The sequence below is a fragment of the Cygnus atratus genome, chromosome 13 (assembly GCF_013377495.2).
Source record: "Cygnus atratus isolate AKBS03 ecotype Queensland, Australia chromosome 13, CAtr_DNAZoo_HiC_assembly, whole genome shotgun sequence".
Taxonomy (NCBI): domain Eukaryota; kingdom Metazoa; phylum Chordata; class Aves; order Anseriformes; family Anatidae; genus Cygnus; species Cygnus atratus.
The window spans coordinates 11,784,866-11,807,028 of record NC_066374.1 but is presented as its reverse complement, the minus strand read 5'-3'; the positions used below and the strand labels follow the sequence as shown (position 1 = coordinate 11,807,028).

General features: G+C 41.0%; 1 protein-coding gene across 7 annotated transcripts in view; it reads right to left on the bottom strand.

The window, feature by feature from the left end:
- Positions 1–22,163, bottom strand: part of HTR2C (5-hydroxytryptamine receptor 2C) — a 231,265-nt gene that overhangs the window by 152,351 nt on the left and 56,751 nt on the right. The gene's annotated exons all lie outside the window — the stretch shown is intronic.

Below are 22,163 nucleotides of genomic sequence, written 5' to 3'. Positions count from 1 at the left end.
ATCGAGCACAGTCTTAGAGCAATAGTTTTGTACATTCAATGAAAAGAAGAAAAACTATATTGCAGTCAACATAGATCAACAAAAATCTCTTCAAAACCAGCCAGCCCTAGAACATGTAATTTCTCTCTTTTGTGGCCTCCATATAACTTTGCCATCTACTTAACCACTGATGTATATTTTTCTCAAAAATTATTTTTAAGATACAGCTTCCAATTCAAATGTTCTCGAAATTTATTTCATCATGCAAGTTAATGGAAAAATTCACATTTAGAGATAATATAATTCCTACATAGTTATATGGTTTACCTAGTGATTTTATAATATGTAGAACATATTTTTGAAAAGAACAAAAATGATTCAAGAAGTGCAAGTATGACAGTTACTGAATGCTGTTACGTACTGTACTGCACCCAATGAAGTCAATGAGAGCCCTTTGCAGAAGATGGGACATCCCTCCCCTTCCGAATAGATAAGAAAATCAGCTCAGACTGCCCACGAGCATCCTGGATGAAGCACAGAAAGACTGGAAGGGTCGTTCCATCTCTAAAGACACCAAGAATATTATCGTATAAAATACCTTTTCTGGAAATACAGGCATATACTCCGTGAATCAGGAAGAAAAGGAAAGAACATTTCCAGGATTGTCAAGACATTGCTGCTGGCCTTGTTAAGTACAGGAGCTCCCGATGCAGGTTTCAAATGAAAAAAAAAAAAAAAAAAAAAAAAAAAAAAAAAAAAAAAAGGCTTTCTAGGGCATAAGAAGCTTTCAGATATTCACTGGAGAACAATTCATCCTAACATCTTTGCAGTAAATCACTATTCAGTTTGGAAAATTAGAAGTGCATCAACGTGGTAAGAGGGCTGAAAGTGGCAGATGAACTCATAGTAGGTTAATAGAGAATGAATGTAAATCAATAATTTAGAGCCACGCTGGAAACGGTTAGCTGGGAACAGGGGCTTTTCCAGCTATTGTAATGTCCCTTTTGAATATAAATAATGTCAACTATTACACAGATGGCTCCACACTGGGTACATTCTAGCAAAACAGATTATGCAGTTTGTGCATTGCTGTTTAGAATGTTAACTAACAAGGTAGAACAAAGGGCTGTAATTTAAATGATCTTTTAATTGTACTTTTTTTTTTCTTTCTAATTTTACTCAGAAGGGAATTATCAAGCAGTTTGCAGCCTTTTACATTATAACACTAGGAACATGAAACTGTTTCAGTCAACATGATCTTGCATAAAAATACACTTTCATCACAAACAGAAAGAGACTGTCACAGACATGGCTTAGTGACCATAAATAAAAACCACAAATACATGGAGATGATCTTCAAAGTCGCCATATTAAAAAGCAGTATAAAATAACTTTTTTTTTTTTTTTTTTAGATCTGCAGTAGAGAAAACATTTTGACAGAAGAAGCCATTAGGTGAAAGCTCTAGGGGCTACTAATGCATACCTGACATTGGAACATGCTTTATTTACTTTACAAAATAACCTGAATATAAATAGGCTATAATACTCAAAATCGTGCATAAAAATTAATCCCATACTTTACAGAGAGATGGATACCTGATAAATCAGATTAGTGAATGAAAGACAGCACAGGAGACATACACAGAGTGAGCTAGAGATGAAGCTGGGCAAACAGCATTTCTGAATCTGTTCCCGGAGCTCATCTGCTACAAGGCACGCAGGGGCACCCGGTGCAGCTGAAGTTGCAGTCAGCAAAGCAGCACCCTCACTGGCACATAACACACACACAGGCAGTTTTTAACCTTATCTCACATGTATATCTCCTCTGGAGCCTACCTACCTTCACTTCTACCAAACCAGTGGTGACACAGGCAGGGACAGCGTGGAAACGTCACCTGCCCGTTGTCCACCGTGCTTCCTGCAGTCCCAGGCAGCTGTGCTGCAGGTGCTAAAATGCAAAGGTGAGGATCGTTCATTTGGAAATCTGTAGTGCATGATTATGTTAAGCCACAGCCTTGTATACCTGCAGTACCAAAAATATAACCCTTTACCATGCCAATCAAAGCAGTATTTATAGTGGCTGTAAGACACCAGCACACCTAACATGAATCGAGGTGGTAACTCACCTCCCCCCTTCCCATAGATCTGATGTTTTGGCATGGGGACAGATGCTGTGGCCATACTACATGCCAGCTGACAGACTGGCCTTTCCACTTAGAAAACAAGCCAGTAGAATAGAATTTAAAATAAATTAAAAAAGGAAACCTTGTATGAAAAAATTATAGAAAAAAAAAAAAGATAAATGTGCACATCCACTGGTCATTGCTGCTCTGACAACAAATGCACAGCTCTGTCCCAAGAAGGAATTTTAAGCAACAAGGCTTGTTATCCTTTTCAGCCTGCTAAAGGAAAGTGTCATATGTCCTAATCTGAAAGCCAGATGACCCTGCAGCCATTTTGGTCCTTTTAATGAGGGGATATGGAATGGCAAAAACAGCTTTATAGCCATAGAGGGAGTATTTTTGATCAGCTAAAAGCATAAGGCTTGACTTCATTTATGTTTATTAAGTTTGTTTCTAAGCAATATACCAAAACCAGGTGCCTGGAAGTACTGGCATATTTCAGAACTGCAGAAATATCCCTAGTTCAGTTTTAAAGAGATCTTTCTATGACATAGATGGCTACATGAGGAGCTGAACTATTAATACTTTACGGCTTTTGCTCTTCTAGGTTTACAGTCTATGTCACAGGGGTATGAAAGCACTAATAAGCCATTCTGTATGCCCTGTACCATAAAGTTGTGAAAGTGCACATATGGCCAGATATTTATTGCTATTAAGAAAATTCAATTAACCCAACGGAGTAAATAACAGAAAACAATCAGATTAAAAGCGTAGGCAAAGCAAGAACATTCGTTTACTGTACATCACCAAAAGGGATTATTCACTCCCCAAAGTACCTGCGAAACAGCTTCCCTAGTCTTCTCCTGACACTTGGCCAGATTTCTATACTACCTTTGCAAAAACTTGCATGCAAGATTCAGTAGGAGGTCATTATGTGCTATTTTGAAGATATTCAACAGCAGTATTTTTACTGTTTCCAATCATCTGTGTGTGTGTGTTTTAAACCTGTATTGCATTGCCCAGCATTGCCAAAACAAATGCTAGAGTTTACTGCTCAAGAACTCTCAGGAGCACTGCAGTCTCAAAATATCAGTGGAGTTTGTAGCCACTTTGAATCAAACGCTGTTACAAGTTCAATGGGAAAGGATGAAGAATGCTGTGACACATTTGCTGCAACATGTAGTTTTCTGATTTCTGACCACTCCACACCCAGTTTCTTTACAAATGTCTTTGTCAGAACAGACGTGCTTAAACAAGAGGGATGCGTTCCTCTGCTAGTCACTGTACATCGCTGGACATGTCCAGAACCCATGCAGCATGGCATCCAGCAATCAACTGCTGATTTTACAAAAATATTTGTTGAGGAAGATGTACGTTAATTCCTTTTCATTTTAGTTACAGAAATAAAAATAATGAAGGGAAAAGACATGGAGAGGCTTCATTATAATCAGTACATGAAAGTGCCACTGCGTATTGCTGATAACATCCCTCACATCTGACATGCTTTTCTTTCACAATGGTATCACGGAACTTTTATTTTAAATTGATGCATAAGAAGGAAAGCAATAATAAAAAACATGAAGTTTAAATCTCTAAAGAGTCTTTTCAACATTTATGAAACAAGGATTTTTAAATCTATCTATTCAGGCTCTATTATAAAATATTGCACACAACGTTTTTATTCTACTTCCCCTTTGAATAGAAAAGTTTGATATGCTCAAATAGAGGTGCAGGATACTATTTTAAGACCATCTCCTAATACTTGCTTTTTTTTTTTTTTCTTTTGCTACTCATAGAACAGAGTGATCCTAAACTTCTGAAAATGAAAGCACATTTTTGGTTTTCCCACCTACTGAAAGTAGTTGCATTGGATTGTTGAGTTAAAAAAAAAAAAAAAAAGCAGAGAGCAATTTGCTCTGCAGATTCACAATATATATGTGATTCTAATTTGATCTCACTTATTTCTGATTTGTCTCCAATAACATAATTCCACCTATTCAAAAGGGAAAAACCATCAGTATATGATGTTCTCTCATGAACATAAGCAGAAACAACCAAAACACAAATGATCCATGGTGCAATTTCACTAGCATTTTGCATTGGCTAAAGTCACTGTTTGCAGTCACAATATAATGCTTTTGAACATTTCAAATCTGGTGCTGAATATATTACTGCCTTGAGAAATTTCACTTAGACCACTTGCTACACAGGAGTAACGTCTCCTATTTGATATCTGGAGAACTATGGAAATAGTTTGGCTGTCAAAAAAGAACGATCTTCTTCTGGCCTTCTCACTAGAAAAGGCCAATCTTGCTGAAAAATTTGTCTGTACAGAGTTTGACTGGCTACACCAGTCCCTCATCACAACACCAGGACACGGATACGGATAATAACAGATCAGCTGTTTTGTCTGAATTAAAAAAAAAATTGAGACCCTAATACAGAAACATTGTTTATACTAATGTATTCTGTATATTCAATGTCTAGACAAACAGGAAAATAGATTCCTATTTAAATGTTTGTTAAGGGACCTGAAACTTTACTCACAATTGAGAAATGCCAGTGAGGCATTCCTGCATGCCCATCAGTGCAGGGATGCAAGTAAATCAGGACATCGTCAGGAGAAGCGGTGCAGGTCAAGAACCTCCTGAAAGAAGCCAGGGCTGTATCTCTCCTTTGCTTACAAATTACCATGGAAAGTTTCCCAGACTACAGAACTGCTCCTCTGCTTTGCAGCCCCACAGATAAGAATATCTGTCGCTGTGGTTTGTGGGGAGCTGTGTCTTTGCTATTGTGCTGCATTACTGCAGGTCCTAATTGGATTCTTTTCTTGCAGTTGTCTCGTACTGCAGAATGTGAGAAACTTGTGTTCTACTGCAAGATTACAAGATTCAAAGCAGTTTGATTTCTTCCTGAAACTGCTTGCATTGACCACTGATTAGTTTAGCATCATCATTTTTCCCTTGCCAAAAAAAAAAAAAATTAAATTAAAAACCACCCAACAAGCAAACAAAAAACAATCCATCAACCTAAAAGAAACCAAGCTACATTTAAAAGGTTACATTCATCCTGGCAGCTTAGGTAGCTGGCAGTGAAGACAACCACTTCTAATAGTCATTTTTTAAAAACCACTGCGTGAATAGTGGTAACATTAAGCTCACCACATTTTGCTTTACTTTTGCTTTTCCTGAACTACTTGTGTTGGTTTAGAATGCACTAAAAGGAGCTATTCTTCATGCCAAACATTCAAGACTTGATTGCTGGGATGAAAGCATCACTTCACACTTCTCAGAAAATCTACATCAACTGTTTATGTGGCCGAAATCCTGGAAAAAATAATTAGTTTTTACTAATCCCTTTCACTCTGAGAAATTGTGGTCAACCAAAACCATGTCTTGGAAACATCCAGCATAATACTTCACAAGTTATTTTCTGCTGCAAGAGGTAATTAACCTCTTATAGAAAGCATCTTTCACCATACCAAACATAAATCAATTTGAGAAATCAGACATTTCAGCAGCAGATGAAGTGTTACCAACAGCAAGACCCATGGAAACAGGCTGGGGAGGGACTTGACTATAAATCCCATTGCTTTATACTGCTGCTTTAGGCCAGCTTCCCCCATGAGGGGTTTTGGCTGAAGTTAGTCCTGTTCCTGCAGAGGCGTTACTCCATACCACATACAGTGTCCACATGTTCCTCTGCTTAGCCCCAAAACAGTAGTTTATATGATTGCTGTTTTGGACTGATAGTTCCTACAAGTTTTTACATGTTATGTATACATGCACTTGTGTATATAATATTTTATATATATGTACATATATGTACTAATGGACTCTGCAATTAATTTGTAACAATACCTTTAAAACGACAGTATAAAATAAACACTTGCACAATTTTCCAAATGGTTCCAGAAGCGTGTTAACAGAGTATGTATCAGCTTCTCTTTTCTTGATGAGGTAAGAATGCTTAAAAATGCCAAGAAGGATGATGCACAGACATTTTAAGAGGGCTGTACTGATTACCTAGCATTTCATCCTGCATGCAGGGACCAAAAGGATTTTACCAGAAATTGATGTAACTGGACAAAAGAAGATGCTGAGAATGGCTTCCAGGGCTCAGACCCACAGAGCAGCAACCAAGCTAATAGTTCTGCACTATTTGTCTTCTGGGCCAGTGTCATGCCCACTAGAGGACAAGGCAAAACTGATGGCAGCAAGGGGAAGACAGAAGTCCTACAGCTACAGGAGGAGTAGGTAGCGATGGCAGCAGTTCAACTCAACCCAGAAATGCCACTGCTCTCATGGATCTGGAAAGGGAGGTTAGCAACACTCAAAAAAAGCAAAAATGCAAGGGAGAGCCTTTCATATGTACTTTGAAAATAAAATAAATAAAAGAGAATAAAAAATAAAGAAACATATAAAGCAATAAAAAAGAATGAAAGTAGCCTAGTAGGAATATAAAGTTTTTCACAAAACATTTTTTTAATATTTATCCAGACTTTGTAAGCTCTTGATCAGCATTTATTTTTTCTTTTTATATCTACTGATTTTAGGCACTAAACATCAGGTCTGGAAACCATCCGCCGCAGGCTGGTTCCTCCCTGAAAATCCAACCGGCCAACATCAAGTCATTGAAATTTTCCAGCTGGTGCTTTATTATAGCACCATTTCCTGGTTAGAAGCACAGGAAAAGTGGTTGCAGAGCACTAAGCCTGTGCTAATACAAGTGCTCAGGTTGAAAGACAATACAAAGTGTCAGGTCTGTGTCTGAGTAGGAATGGGAAGCACACATTATGCTTGCAATGTCTGCCATCTGCTCCAGGTCCAAGTGCAGCTCTGCCAGATAGGAAAAAAAAAGGTTGAAAGAGAAGTGCAGCCACAGCAGACACGTGGCAGGAATTAGAGGCGTTTGGAGTAAAGTAAAACCATTTGCAATAGTATTAAAACAGTTCATTTTGCATTTAAAAAAAAAAAAAAAAGAAGAAGAAGAAAACAATAACAAGCATATTTCATTCAAACAGAGCCATAACTCAACAAAATACTGAAGTACCCCTAAGGAGAGTCAACTTATACAAGCAAATAAAACAGAAGGACTTACCCAGAAATTCATATTAAGCTAAAACCTGATGTTAGACAAAATAAATAAATAAATAAAAAGCATAAAACAACAACAAACAGAAATCTGGTAAGAGGGTGAGGGGATAATTTATAATGACAACTACTAATTTTTCCTGTGATTCACTCAGTGAGTAACCCCTACAGCTGCAGCTTCCTAAGCCACAAGGAAAAATTGATTAGGATACAAAATAGCTGCATGACTACAGAGGTTCCTGGGAGATCTGCAAGCATAGATCCTCTGTTCAAGGAGTCAGTGGTGGGGAAGGCCCATCACCACAGACCAGTCCACCCACTTAGCCCCCTGGCAGGCGGTGCCCAGTTCCTGCAGATTGTGCCAGAGCAGCCATCAGAGGCACCTGCAGGACCAGCACCTGGTGCTACTGAACCTTGTCATTTAGGAGCTTGCTGCAACAATGCCAACTCACTTTGGGGTATTTTGCTTCTCCACTGCTGTGACGTCACATTAATACTCATGTAAATCCCTCACCCAAGAGGAGACTGGAGTTTTATATTACATGCAGATATTAACTGCATGTTCCTGTCATGCCTATCCAATAAAGGCATTTCTAATCTTAGCACCATTCCAACACAATAAGCACTAAACTTTCCAAATTCACTTTGCTACGTAGGTTTAGCTAGTTTATGGTATACAGTCTCAAAAAGTAACAGTCAAATAAATAAAAAAGGTGGTTCTGGAGCAGAAAACCATTTACACAGGACCCAAGTGCAGACCTGGACTTGAGCACTGAGGAGCTATTCCAGAATTGTTTTAATATAATAATGGCGTCTGACCGCTGCTGAAGCAGAGAAAGAAACATCGGTTCTCATTAGTAATCTACATCTGATATCCAAAACCTTTCCCTCCCGCAACCCTAGTCATTAAACCCTAAGAAATATTCAGGACAGACATGCACATGCAATAAAATAATACGCACAACTGAAAATAATTCTGCTATGTACCATGCGGATCTGGTACAGAGGATTTTACTGCAGTCAACTTTGCTGCTGCTCCTACTCATCCACGTACATGAAGCTGTTGAGAGTAAGCATGTATAAACCCCATGGATACCTGCTTATTGATCCATCATATTAGATGCTGGGTATGTTATTGCAAGACTCTTCTTCCCACGCTTAGCTCTTGTTAACAATTCCTTAAGGCCAAAGGGTTATGAAAGTTGATGTCCTTGAGAGCTTTGCAGTGCAGCTTCTGCCCCTCGCTCACACCCTGGTCTGCACCTCCAGGAGCACAGCTATAGCTGGTTTGGGCAAACACAAGCTCACAGCCAATACCAGTTTCCTGCCGAAGCTTCTCCCCAGGTGTCTTTATTTACATCTGAACACCATTTGTGACCTGCTACAGACCAGGCTTGTTTCAGTACATGAGAGAATTTGGGCAAGTTGTATTTGCAACTTTAAGCTGAGGTTTAGCTATCCTACAGAAGAAAAGATATAGCCTGATGAAAGCAGGAAAGGAAGGTAATTTTTTAAAACTGAAACCGTAATCTTTTATTGTTCTTCATGCGAAGAGAGCCTCCTATGTGCCCGTGTGGTTAAGGAGGCAGACAAATAGAGAAATGAGGACTTTTGTTTCTCTTTCTCAGGGTCAAAATTCCTTAGTACCAAATTGTAAAATGGAGCTACAAGTCTTGTAAGCCCTCAGGATAATCAATTAAATTACAAAAGTGAAATCACATTTACCAGGCTCATTCATTAAGAGAAGCAAAGCCTGCATTACAGAAGGTTTTGCCTCACCTAGTGCTGTCAGCAGGCAGTTCTACACTACCCATGTGTTCAGAGCAGGGTTCTGCTTTGGCTTAGATCAGAGGAAAAGCCAACCCTGGTTTATTGCTGCTATTTTTAAGACTAAAACTCACTTATGCTGAATTGACACACATTCAAGAACGGCACAATTATCTACATTGAAAAGATAACAGGAAGAGGAGCCGCAGACAGCTTCAAGCATAAGGAATTGCACCCCTGGCAATCTCTTAGGACATCTCACTTGAAGCTTGTGCACATGACAATGGAAGAAGACGCACGACCCTTTCTTGTCATAGCCTGTTATCAAGTATTTCAGCTTCAGAGTGTCAGAACTGACAAACTAAACTTAAAAATGTCATCGCAAAAGAGAACAGAGTGCTGCTGCCACCATCTGTCAGAGGCACAAGGAGAGCAGTGACAGGGAAGTGTCCCAGCAAGAGCACAGCTCTAGGGCACAAAGCACACCGCCTCCTTGGTCAAACAAGCACCAGCAAACAGGAGAAAACTGCCAGGCCCCTTTTTACCACTGCAGGCAGCTGGCATGGGCACAAAGCCTTCATCCTCTAAAGCTCATCCAGCAGTCGGCAGAAGGTATTTCCCTCCAGCCATCCCGAAGTCTATTAGAAACGGAGGGAAAAAACTTTTCCAGGAAGTAGTTCCTACCTCCGAGTGGGAAAGTTGAACCGAGCTCTCGGATCTCAAAGGAAGAAAGCTGTTTGTATATATACAAGAAAGCCTAAAGTACAAAAGTCAGTCTGTACCATGCCTAGAAGTCAGGACATGGGGGACGGGAACAGAGATACTGCCAGCTTTGGTCTGCAGGTGGGAAGCAAGCAAAAGGGAGTGGTGGAAAGTTGAGCCTAAGAGGCAGCATACAGTAAAATGTTCCTGAAACTCTACTAAATGTATATACTTATATCATCAGCAGCCCTTCTGAGTAGAAACCAGCACAGTCTGTCCCACGGGCATGACCTGTGCACCCCTTGTAGCGGTGCACATGGAAAGCTGTGTGTGGGAGGTGGCAGTGGCTCAGGGGCAGCTGCCCACACTCTCCCTGTAGCAGAGGCCAGCATGTCCCAGCGCTGTGCCAGAGCAGCACTTCAATTCTAGCAGTCAGCTCTGGAGCACTAGGACTGTCACTTCCAATCTCAGCAGGGATGTTTTTGTGGCAAGTTTTTAGAAGCTAGAAATGATTGTTGTGGTTTAGAAGCTCAAAAATGACTCTCAAATTCCCCTTCTGTCCTTCGAAGGATGCGGTAGGGTCACTCCACCTTCTAAGCTTCAATTCCCAGCGGATGGAGTGACTCCGTTCCAGGCTGGTGGGCTGCTGAGAAAGCACCTGCAACAGCTGGGCAAGGACGAGAGAGGAAGGGGCCTAACTACTGGCTGTAACTCGAGGAAAGAAACAGCTACCCAGGGTGAAGAAAGAGCTTCAGAGAATGCCAACTGCTGCGAGGGTCACACAAGAGTTGCCTGCAGGCCATGCAGTCGTGCATCACCTACACCATGCTGTGTGGGTGGAGTGGGAACGCTGGGTGATTTCCCTTCCATTTCTCCCAAGCTCCCTGCATGCCTACGTGGAGACAGCTATTTAACTCGCAACAAGAAAGAAGCAGGGAAAGGCAGAAACATACTTTCTTGTTGTGAAGGGAAGCAGCAGCTCTTCTTGAGCGCTGCTTCCGGAGAAGCACTTCAGAAGAGTGGAAGGACTAAGCCAGCTGGAGAAAGATTTCCATCAAGCTAATTTTTAGCCAAAACCCTCCCCTCCCGTACATATCTCTGTAGGAAACTTCAAACAGTAATTACTCTAATGAAGTAGTCCATGGGAGAGGAGAAACATACACTCAAATTCTTGGCCAGTTCTAGCTGATATACTCTCCAGAAGAACAATATTTAGCATTTACACTAATGGCTTCCATCCAGTAACTAATTAATCCTCTCAACACTGAGGTATAAGATTTCATTTTTTTTTCCCGGAAAGGAAAGGAAAGGGAAAAAATGTGCTATCTCATGCCAATCTGCAATTACAAGAAGTTCACCTCTCTCTCGGTGAATAGGACTACTATTTTAGGGCCTGCTGCAGGTATGCACCAGCTCGACTTCCTATTAAGATCAGTATTCACTGAAAAACAGTTAACCACTGCCAGTCACCTAAAAGGCCAGATGTTCAACAAGAAATTATCTCCCTGAAATCCATTCAGGGAACAGTTACCAACTAGTTTCATAGCCTAGTTGTCTCTTTAGGGATGGTGATGTTTATTTCCCCAGCAAGGTCCAAATTAAATTCAAGCACATTTGAATATACAGCAGCATCTATCAGGGTGACTTTCCAGCCAAAAGTTGGTATAGTTTATAGTCATGCTGACAGAAAATATTGCTGCATGCCTACCAGGAGGAGACTTCACTCCATCCTTGAGGCAGAATATTCTCTGAAGGTTCCTGCAGCTGTGCCTCTGAAAAGCTCTGTGTCCATCTTACCCAGAGCAGCCATCTCCACAGAAGAGGTTTGAGAGCCAAGTAGTGCTTTGAATGTATCTTGGGCATGCTAAAATTGATCCTTGCCTGGCAATACAGAGGTATTGCATGGAGCAAGCAGAAAGAATGGATTAAGAGGCTGTTTCTAGAGTGCCAGTATCACAGACAGGGTCATCCCCAGAATTGGCCCATCATTAAACAACACAGAACCCAAATTTTAGCTCTCCATGGAAATCAAGCTGACCTACTCTGCTCCTTGCACCCAGAACAGTGTTTAAAGAAGGTCATCAGAAATGGTTTAAAAATCCAGAAAACAGAGCAGCCCAAGACCACATGTTGGTGAGCTCCTGAACAGAGACTTCTGTAAGTCTCAGGACTTGAAGTCTTACTTCAAGTAAGCAGCCCGTAGGGGTGATGCACTTAGCTCTTGCATTTTCACATTAGCACTTCAAAGATTTATAACTCCAAAGGTTTGAGAGCAGGTTTTGGGGCTTTATATTTCTGATGCAATATTTTTTTATACATAAAAGCTCAGGCCATATGGCACCTCCTAGGATGCAATTCACATTCAGTGCACAACCTCAATGAATTTAGGTAAATTTTCATGAATATATAAAAGGGGAAATTTTAAAGATGCACAGACTCAGATCACAAAAAATATTCTTCCTAACCAGACCAGGCAATGACCATCAGGCAATGACTCGCATTCTGCACACCCAAGTTGGCATAAAGTTTTCAGCTCTCTCTCATCTGAAGTGAATCAGCATAGAACTTGCCAAACTGCACCAAAATTTGAATCAATCCAGAAACTGAGCTACCATCACAGACTGCAAATATTACCTCTTTCTTAAGAAGTTATCATCTTAAGTTTGTTGTGCAAACAGCTAGCTTATCTTCAGAAAAATTCCTGAGGTTGAAAACTGAACAGGAAAAACATGTTTCAAGCATTTTTTTTTTTTAATACATCAAAGTCTTCATTGCAAAGCTTAAAAAAAAAATTAAAATCTCATTAGAACAGGTTGCAAGAGTAGCTGGTTTTAGAAAGACAGTGTACTCAGTACAGCTCTGACAGCAGATCCCAACAGTCATAACCCACCACCACACCATGCTATGAAAGAAGTATGTTGACTTTTTACCACTTGCAGGGAAGCTGGCTGAGACCACACATTTTCCCATGAATATTGATCAAAATGAACGGGTTTAGCCAGCCCTGAAAGAAACATCCACCCATGCCTTACAGTGAGAATAACGCATCAAGTACCATCAGGCACCGGGAAAAGATAGCATCTCTCCATAGAAGATGCAACTGCAAAGGCATAACGAATTAAATCACAAGACATAGCACAACTCTGTGTCTGAGCAACCCTAGCTTTGAAGGGAGAGAAGTGCCATGGATGTATTCTGGGATTCAGGCAAGCAGGCAGGGATAGGATTGGGATACCTCTTACACGTGCTTTGAGCCTGTTCTCAGTGTGGACAGCTGAGCAGAAGTACACAAGGTGAGAGTAAAAGATAAAGAGTGCACCCTGACTAATAATAATTATCATGATTTTTAAAGGAAATCAAGACAATCACATTTGAGGAGACCAATACTCTGCTTTCCTTGAGGACTTGTAAGAGGCAATGTACCTCAGCTTGAGAGGTAAAGAAGGCAGAAAAGGGCATCAAGGAGGCAAGGCAGAGATGGAAGAGATGCAAAATGGGGCAATAGCCAGGAAGTCAGGCAGCCGGGGCCACAAATCCTGCCAGAAGATGGGCAGAAGCCATGGCTTCTCTGAAGAAGCAGAAGAATTCAGAGACTGCCTCTTCACACTGGTTCGTGACAGGGAGGGCCGACAGGCCTGGTGCTGGAAGCCTGCCCCAGTAGAGCAGGCAGTAGAGAGCAGAGCTGCAGGAAGAAGCAGGACAGCTGCATTCACTGCATGGACAGGAGATGCCCTGTGGTGTCAGACAGCAGCTGGAGAGGAGACAGAACAGAAACAGCTGGTTTATTCACAGATGTAAATAAAGCTCTCTAGGGACAAAATCGGAGGATGAAACATTGAGACACAGAACGAAAAAAAAAGAAGACTGAAAAGCAGTCTGTAAAACTATAGAGCCACTGACAAAAGTTACTCAGGATCATTGTATAAAATCCTGAGATTGTTAAAATATGCTGTTTAGAGTTGCTTTGCAAGTATATTACAAAAACAGTGTGCAGTTACTGACTGAGGACAACTTATATTTTCAAATGACTTTTCAAGCACACAACCATGTCACTGTCACTTTTCAAAGAGTACAAAATTTTAAACCTCAATCTCAGAAGTCAAGGAAACCAACATTGATACGTTCAGTACTAAGCTTCCATGTACACGGAAGAGAGTCAGGTCAGAAAAGCATCTGAGGCAATGGCAATTTTTTTCCTGAGACCTCCTGAAAAAAAAAGTTTATAAACATGGTTTCAGGTGGAGAAGGAAGGGTACAGATCTGATATAAGAAGTGTGAAAAGACAGAATACCCTGATCTGTACAGTCGAGAGAGTCAGTATTTGCTTGAGTGCTCTAACAATGCGACTGAGAGGGCCCTTCTTTCTTTGTTAATGAATTGGAAAGATTTTCTGTCATGTGCATAACAGTTTCAGCTTTTTGAGCAGAAATGGAGAGCTCTGTCCCTTTGATCTGCTTTGTTGCCTATTCTAGTAAAGAAATGCAACATCATTTGCCAGAAGCTGAAGAGGTCACTATTTGAAGTTGACCTGCATCCTTTGACTGCTTTAATGCAAAGGATGCTACTGTATTTTTGCCAGAGTGAGTGGAACCAGCATCAAAGCAGGAACTAGACGCAGGTACATATTTGGCTTTCCTCACATCTTCCTATCAGCAGACTCCAGAGCTGATCAAGATGACTTCATTCAAGGCACTTCCTCAGCTGGCCTAGACTGACAAACTGCCTCCACACACTGGATCCTTAAATCATAGCAACGTTTGACAAGGCTGCAAAGTCACTTCTTATGCTTTGCTAGAAACTCTGAATTATTGTTTGCCTCCCCTGCATAAGGAGAAGTACTAATTCTTATTACAGATCCAAAGAACCACCACAGGATGAATCACCTAATGAATTACTCAACTATTTGATTCTCATTTCCTACAGTAGCTCCCTACAAGCTGCTCTATTGCTTTCTCTTTGTGTCTGGCACAGTACTATAAGCCAAAGTGTAAGTCTTGATATTCCAAAACAACAGAAAGAAACATCAGTAACTGGATAAACATTGCATTTCACCCTCAAGATAGCATCTACAGGGGTTTTGCCATATACTGACTCTCGGACACTGTTGAAGTATTTACTATGTAAAGTTAAGACAGACACAGAGCTGTATTACCAAGTTTTGTGGTCATAGACTATTCAGATCAAACAGGACTCACTTACAGCCAGACATGCAAAGTGCAGCTGGAATCCAAGAAGGAAAGCTAGAACTTCTGTTTTGGGAGCAGCTAGGAAAAGTAGTGACTACCAAAACAGGGCCCATACCTATTGCCCGCCCCAGGCTTAAACCAGCAGGTGTAACTACAAATGTTCTATCCCATCCACCCTCAGCTACGCAGATTGCTTCTCATTTGACACAGGAACAAAAGGACCAGGTTCCTTCACATGGGAACCAACTCCCAGAAGCATTAGCAGGCTCTTACTGTTTTCCACATGCCAACACAAGGGCAGCACATCATCCTTGACATGCTGCTTCATTTCTGTTACTAGAGTTAACTCAGAATACCAATACAGACCTAATAAAAAGGCACAGTTTCTTCCACTCCTGCTTTCAGGGCAGAATCTCAGAATGAAAAGAAAAACCACCACATTGCAAGGTAACAGAAATGAGGAAATTTAATTTCAGCATTACAGTTTTCAGAGGAAAGAACAGCTAGAGAGCAGCAGGAAAAGCCAGCAAGAATTACACCAAGGAGACCTCAACCATGGCATATTTATCAAAACTCATGGGAAGAGAGTCTTACATGAGACCAGCTGAATGGCTATGGACTTCAGGAAGTATGCACTCAGAGTCCCTATGGAGCTCTCCTGTAAGTTCTGCAGCCCATATACATGATAGCAGCTCAACTATTTCTGCAACCACATAGGCTGATATGGCTATTTATACCCTGATTACAATGCATCATGTAACCCAAAAGCGACTGATCTCAAGGAACACTAACAAACACAAGGAAATGAATGGCAGAAGGGCATGTGGCTTGTAAGGAACTTCTGCTTAAACAAGCAATACAACAAAGATACACCAACCCCCATTCTAATAAGCTGCAAAATTGTATCCACAGGATCCACTAACATCATTATGATAAACAGTAATCTTAACAGCAGCTGGAACACTACAAACACGATTGCTATTAGCAGTTTTGATACAGAAATGTCACCTGATAATCCAATTTCTCTGACAGTGCAGGCATGCCTTCTCCCACCTGAAGCTGTGCCCCAGCTCTGCCTCCACAGCTTGTCACCATGCCTCCCACCTTATATTCCTCTCCATCCATTTGAGCTCTCCATGTGATCAACCCTTAAACTGTTCCAGTAAAAATGAGCCCGCTCAGCTTCATTCGTTTCATTTTGTTAAACGAGCTCACTCAGTGCTTCTTCCCCCATTTCACCACAAGCCGTTCAGACAGCGGATCAGTGTAGGCAGCCACTCTTCACCTGTCAAAGCTGTCAATGCAGAGGTTGCATCCATAATGCAGCATTGGCATGTCTCATAACACACATCTTTGCAATTAATCAAACTTCAGACTTTTTTAATAAAGCAAGATTATTCCCATGTAAATTAATTAATCTTCAGGAGAGACACTGTCTTATTTTTATCTTTATCCACCTATTTTTTTCCCTGAGGTCCATGGTGCGAAGCCGGTTACATACCTCCAGACCTCTGTAAACACTGCTTGGAGGCCTTAGTTGTCCTCCATGAACTCATTTCCAACCTTGGGAACTACCACTATCAGGTCTGTCCACGGTCTTTGTCCAGGTATTCTGCTTTTAATCAACCCTCCTTTCCAGGAGACCTGAAAGCACTTGTTAGCAGCAGTATAGCAAAACAGCTTGTTTTGCTTTTTCTATAAGGCTGCATTCAGACAGGTTGGACAGTTTTCTAGTTTTGCTTCACCCTTTCCTCTGACAGATACTTTAATACACATTACCTCAAAACTGGCAGCCTTTCCCCAAGGTGTAAGCACACGCAGCCATGCCTTAGCCCTTATAAGTGGATTTCTCTCCACCCCAATTTTTATATAGGCTGCCCTCCAGCTGGAGAACAGCTGTATATTTCAGAGCATCCTTTTCCTAAGCCCACACCTTGGATGGAAACAACAAGACAGACATTCATAAGTGCAGGTGGCATCCCTGCAAATGACAATCTGTACTATGAGAAGCTTTTTATGCATCTTGTCCACACTTATTCATCCCTCCCTCCATCACTGTTGATAGATCCACAGGAAACTTTCCACCCTGCATGGCTGAATCCTGTCTGGGTTTTGCTCTGCAGCCCAGCAACTCCTACTGCCTCCAAAACTACAATGCACAGAGATAATTACTATCTCCCTATCACATGAAAAACAGCAGTAATTAGTAGAGGCATCATTTACAAGTAGGCAAAGTGGTAACGTTTGACTGTAAGTGTATTTTATGTTCAGAAATATAAGATAGACATTACTATTTCATAGAGGTTTACTTATTTTCTCCTGCTTCACCAGGTGTCGATACCATAGTTCTGGCAAAAGGTTACTAGCATATATTTATTAAAAGTCAGAAAGAGTAGCATTACAGATACAGCAAGGGGAGGACAGTCTGGGCTGTGTGAAGTTAGTACCATTTCAGCAAGCGGTGAAAGGTTGGAAGACAGAGACAGATAAATAACTGCAAATGCATCAACTAGCTATAATACCTGTCAAAAATGCACCAGAATAAAATGATACAACACAACTGATAGGAGAAGATGAAATGAAGAGACTTCAGTAAACAATGACCGACCTTAAATAGCCAGAAAGGCTCAAAAACTAAAATAAAATACGGAAATAGATGCCTAGGAGGAAGAGTGTTAGAAGTCAGGGAGCTCAAGTTGTTCACAGAGGATTTGTATTTCATAGGTTTATTTAGAAGGAAGGACAGCTGATACTGCTGCTACACTCCTGATTAAAATGTCCCAACCGAAAGCCCATTGAGGCTAATGGCCCTCATGCTATTATAACAAGCTTTAAATCCACAGCCTTCAGGAAGAAGTGATGAAAATGGAGAAAATGACCTGCAAAGAGCAGAGTTCAGGTCCATGTAATTTCTACATACATCTCTTCAACCCAGGTATTCCTGTGTGTGCAAGCCTAAATCAGGGTGGGACACTTCAGCCAGGATACACATCAAGATGCAAGACCTCAGACACAAGGAAGCAACATTCAAAAGAAACTGCAGAGAAAGAATTACAAATGCAAAGGTGTCTGTTTTCCTTTCTCCGTTCCAAATCCAATCTGTCATGCTGCAAAAGTCCCGCATTAGTCAGTAACCCAAAAAGGAGTCATTTTACATGTTAAAACTAAGTGAGCAGAGGAAGAGAGCTTGAATCATGAGCAATTGAGATTGTGAACAGGTGATTACTACACTTTATGAAATAAACCTGTAACTTGTGCTTCAACTCCTGTTTCAGCAAACTCTTATCAAAACATCTTTACAACTGTCTTAGAAACAGGGAAAATCTCACCCAGTTCCCTGCAAAAGAGAGTGGGAATGGAAACTGTGAAGCTTTGTGAACACAGCAAACAGCCCATTCATTTTGCTTTATTCCCAAATTCTCTTCATCCCTGGCCTTACTTACAAATAAAACTGAGCCTCTACATACAGAGAAATCCTAAATATTGACAGCTTGTAAAAGACTAAGTAGTGAGGATTACTATGAAATATTATTCCGTGGCTTAATTTGCTTTCCAGAGCAACTTGAATTTCATTAACAGAGTAGAAGGTATCCAATATTCAAAGAAAGCTTCCAAAATAAAGCTAGGGTTGGAAGCATAGCATAAGACATTGGGAACAACCAATATTTGCAAGTGCCAGACATCTGCCAAACACTTAAGAAAAACTACGTACATTTATGTACAAAAGTATAAAGTCAACAGAATTCCTGAAATACACAACATTATGCACCATTTGTATGAGGTTCATTCTGAGCTTTAGGAATATGCTAAAATCAATCAAGCCCCATGGGAAAAAAAGTTTATTTTTGATTTTGATCAGCTTTGCAATTCAGTTTATTGGTTGTATGAGCACACAGGATGTAATAGAGCACAGATAGGATTGAAAAACTGATCAAGACCGCTTATTCCAGCATCAGTGCCGACCTGTAGCCTGTCATTACAAACCCTTATTTTTCTTTCACAGCAATGTTTCATTATTTTCCCATATTTAGACTTTTATCACAAAATGGTAACGCCTAATTTACAGAAGTAGATCCTTTATAAAATGGATTTTCCTAAGCTGATTATTTAATATCAGCTTCGTTTTTTTTAATTATACTAAACATTTTCTGCCTTCAGATTTCACTGAAAGCACACACCATTCACATCTGCGTAGCTGACAGGCATTCCTAGTCCAGACAGCCTATTACATCCTCAGGCACAGCTGAATATTCTTGATTGTCCAGAGGGAGTGGGCATTTTACAGCAACAGATCTTATTCCTTTGGAACTGAGTGCTTCAGAAATTTCACACCAGTTTGACAAATAAATTATAAAGTACCTCACCAGTTTCAGCTAAGTACTTCTGATTTGCATTTATGTAGCTAAAAATATGATTCAGAGGAAAAGTCCAAAACAGGCCCAGCTTGATTCAGTTCCCTGCTTATTCCCAGTGCTGAGTGAGTCAGCTAATGAAAAGCTTATGGGAGAGCCAGCAGCACTGGACATTTCTTGAAAGTCCACTTGGAGACAGATGCAGTACTACAAGCATTTGAACTCTGATCTTCCCTGCTCGCATCAGTTCTAGACAGAAGAAATCCCAGACGCCAGAGGATCAGCTGAGTTCATGCTGACGCATTGTCCCAGGAACTGCCAGACCTGCTTGGGTTTCCTCGACCAGCCACGCTGCCACGTTTCCATTCTGCTGCTCAGCCCAGTTTCACTCTCGGCTCATTCCTGTCCTGCACAGGCCGTGCACCTCATTTTTCACATTACGTGCATTTTACTTAAATCTCATCCTATTCACGTCTGCAGATTTCTCTTGGAAGACATTCCAGAAACCTGCTATCCAAGTACAAAACTAATTCAGAGGTTAACCACAGTCTTTAGATCACTAAAAACTGAGAAGATGCCAACTGTTACTGAATTAGTGACATGCATGATCATGGCTTATCTTGAAGCAGAAACCCTCTTTACACTCACAGTTTACAACAGAGAAGAAATACCCTGCTTAGCCCTTAGCACACTTCTAATTCTAACAGAAGACATTTCTTCTTGCAGACAGATATGATGAACAAATCTGAGGAAGCAAACCATAAGAGCCTGAGAAACGTCTGTCTTGAGTTTGAGTCAATGCAACAGAGAATGAGTGCAACATTATTCAGTAGGTCACCATCTCTCATCTATATACAAAGCCCATTAAATTCATAAATTAAAACATTGAAAATTACTGTATCTGATGAATACCACAAAAGAAGTTGCACTGGACAGTGGGCAGCGGTACGACCCACACAGAATCAATCTCACGCAGATTGTTCCCATACTTTGCTGTGTGGGACAAGGAAACAGTGCAGAGCTGTACTCCTGCCTTTTCTTGTTCTCCATGTCTCTCAAGCCAGAAGTTTTCATAATTCTTACATGCTCATTCACTATCCACTTCATGTCACCACCACAAAACCCAATAGCTAGAGCTGTGGCTTCATTCCCCCACCTGCTTTTGTGGGAATTCCTGCTTGCAACTGGTTCCTTATTAATATTAATATATTAATTATTCCGCTTATTAACTCTCCAATGCACAGGTCATTTTCATCATGTGTTTATTCAGTTGCTAGCACAACAAGGTCTTGGTTGATGAGCACAGCATCTAGGGGCATCAGTAACGTGCATTCATTAGTATGCTGCATTATAAAAATTCAATCACGTACCCAATGAGACTGCGTTTAGTAATCCTAATATGACTATACAGAAAAATATTTACAATGAGGGATAGGGAGGATGATGGCCATAGAGTGCAACAACAGTGACATGAACCAGAGAGAACTGCTACATAAGTAAGAAACAAAAAGATTAAGAAAGCTCTGGAAAGGCAGCAATTAACAATAAAAGATACTATAAAGCTGTGAAGAGCCTACGGATACCAGACCAAAACATCTAAGCTTCTTGTTCTTGTGCTATGAAATAAGAGAGCAGTCAGAAAGAGTGAAGGGCTAGCAATTTAAACCTAAAAATAAAATCTGAGCTAATCCACTGGAATTTTGTGCCAAACAGCAGAGGCTAAGACTGAAGCAGGTTTCAAAAGATGATAGGGGCAGTGATATCATCTTACAAGAACAGATAAGTTTCAGTAGAAGAAACAAGACTCTGAAATGATTGCAAGCACCTATTTCCTTTACAGGGAACCGTCAGCTCAATTTCAAGCCACCCATTTCATTCTTACCTGCAGCAGGCTTCTTGTTCCTCCCTCTGATGCAAAGGTCTCTGATGCTTAGCGGGACCAGGAGCAGGCTGGGCAGAAATGGGATCCAGCCCAGCAGCTCCTCCGATCCATGAGCTGTATGCCTCTGCCCCAGAGAATCCACAACATTTTGTCCCAAACTGGGATTACGCGTAATCCTCTGACTCAGAAAACCCCTTCACTACTGGCACTGCCAAGAGCGCATCGTGCTGTGATCAAACAGGCATCCTTCAGCATCCTCCCTGGGGGCTCCCTGGTTAAATGGGCAATGGGTGCTACAGGGGAACCCAAAGCGCTCCTTCTCATTGATCCTCTGCCATGCACCCTGCCATCATCCACTGCACACACCAAGTGGAAGCAGGAATAAACAAAGGCAGAGAGAGCTGGAGAAAACAAACGCACAATTCTGAAATGATCACCTCCAGACAAACGCCTCACCATTTCTCCGATTCCTATCTGTACAAATTAGCTTGCACATGCATTGGCAAACACCAGCTTTCCAAAACAAAGCAATAGCAGCAAGAGCTGTGCATGTTCAGGATTATTTTAGTTGGTCATTTTCTTTAGTGGGACCCCGGGGAACTTTTACTTTTCCAGTTCTTTGAAAAGCTTTCCATCATCTCACTGCCCAGCCTACGTCCAGTCTGCCTGCAAGCCCGACCAGCCAGCTGTACAGGATCCAGATGCTTCTTTTTCCCATTGCTCAGTGTTTTACCTGGGCTGCTCTTCTGTTCACAAAGTGCTTCCAGCTGACATTGCTTGTGTACCACCACGCAGAGCTACCATCATGGCTATACACGGTACAGACAGATACTTAAAAAGCTACCAGTCTCTTACACAGGAACAACTCAGCCAATGCTTTGCCATAAGCATTACCATTCCCAGGAGCAGGATACTAAAGTTTCTACAGTTCGGATTTACCACAGCCTTCCCTTCTGATCCATGGTGTTACCTTGCTGCAGCTCTTTCACTGTGCTTTAAAATTGAAACCAGTAAAATTAATTTTGTCAGATTTGCCAGGTAAGTCAGAGCTACTATATTTTCTTTTAATATATTCATTT